A 1,581-nucleotide genomic window follows, 5' to 3' on the forward strand; every position below is an offset into this window, starting at 1 on the left:
ACTCACTTTGTAGACCAGGCTGGCCTCGAACTCAGAAATCCGCCTGCCTCTGCCTCCCGAGTGCTGGGATTAAAGGCGTGCGCCACCACGCCCGGCTTTCATCCTTTTGTATATGGTTTCCTTGAGGTCTTTGAGCGCATTTAAAATAATTTATTCAACATTTTTAATCTAGCTCACTGGATTGCTAACTAACCATTCTTAGTACTAGAACACAGCCCCCTGCAAATTAGAACTCTGATCTTCCACACCACACCCATGGCGAGGATCATCCGTTCCTTGGACATATTCCTCTTTTCTCCTCTCCAGTGGTTTCCTTTTTCGACGTCCTTTTTCTGTTCTGCACTTTCATGAATAGATGTCCTGGCACTGCCTATCCAGCATAAAGTGAAGCACTGACAAACACAGGCTGGGTTTCGGGGAACCCAAACTGATGGTTGGATCAGAAGTTTAAAAGGCAAGCAGAACAAAGAATGGCACCAACTCTAGGTAAGAGAGGAAGACAGAAATAGCAACAACCCAAGAAAAGGCAGCGAGGGGTATATCTGGAGGAAGACTGGAGAAAATGCAAAGGTCTCAGGATGAGTGGAGATCAGAACAAGCCAGTGTGCTTGGGCCTGGAGAGAGAGCAGGGGTGGAGTGGAGGGAGGCATGGTGCCAGGTGACATTGAGAAAGGGCCATCTGGGGTCTTGTATAGGTGTGAACATTCTCCCAAGCAACAGCAACTATAATAATCACCACCCAGTGCTGTGGGTGAGCACCCACACTTAATGTCCAAAGCCTCCAGTGCAGCAGGAGCGTTCAGAGTCCCCGAGAGAATGCCCACCGACCCAGATAAGGATGGGACCCCATTCAGCAGCCAGAGAGTCATGGTGTCATTGCTGGCTTCATCCCATCTCGGTGAGATTATCAAACATCCTCCCTGCCTGCAGATGTGCCAAGAAAGAGGCAATTCGCGGTATAGGCAGACTTGATTAAATAAATATAAAATGGATAGCATGCTTTAAAGCCGAGGGATTAAGTAGTCGAGCTTTATGCTGAAGTCAGAAGAGAAACAAAAATCCCAGGTCATGTTTCTAGGTTTAAACAAACATCTTCTAATTCTTATTTATTTGGATAACACTTTGGAACAAGAGAAGAAAGTCAAATGTTACATTTTTGGCATCAAAAACATATGTAAATGAGTTCCTACTAGCCCACCGTGGACGGGAACTGCCCTTTTGAAAGGTGCACACAGAAATAACTTTGTGCTGCTGCGTTCCTGTGTCCTTCTAGACTGCGCAGATCAAGGACAGATGTGAAAGCATTTCCCACCCATAATCAGCAACCCAAAGCAGAAGGGCAAGAGAGAGGAGGACGGGGCCATTCTTTCTAGGAAGCACCTTCTTTCTGGTAATGGGCACGGAGGGAGCTTGCCCTGTGTGCTCAGACCAGCAATACCTCTCCTGGGCATATATCCAGAAGATGTTCCAACTGGTAAGAAAGACAAGCTCCACTATGTTCATAGCAGCCTTATTTATAATAGCCAGAAGCTGGAAAGAACCCAGATGCCCCTCAACAGAGGAATGGATACAGAAAATGTG

The sequence above is a fragment of the Mus caroli genome, chromosome 19 (assembly GCF_900094665.2).
Source record: "Mus caroli chromosome 19, CAROLI_EIJ_v1.1, whole genome shotgun sequence".
Classification (NCBI taxonomy): Eukaryota; Metazoa; Chordata; class Mammalia; order Rodentia; family Muridae; genus Mus; species Mus caroli.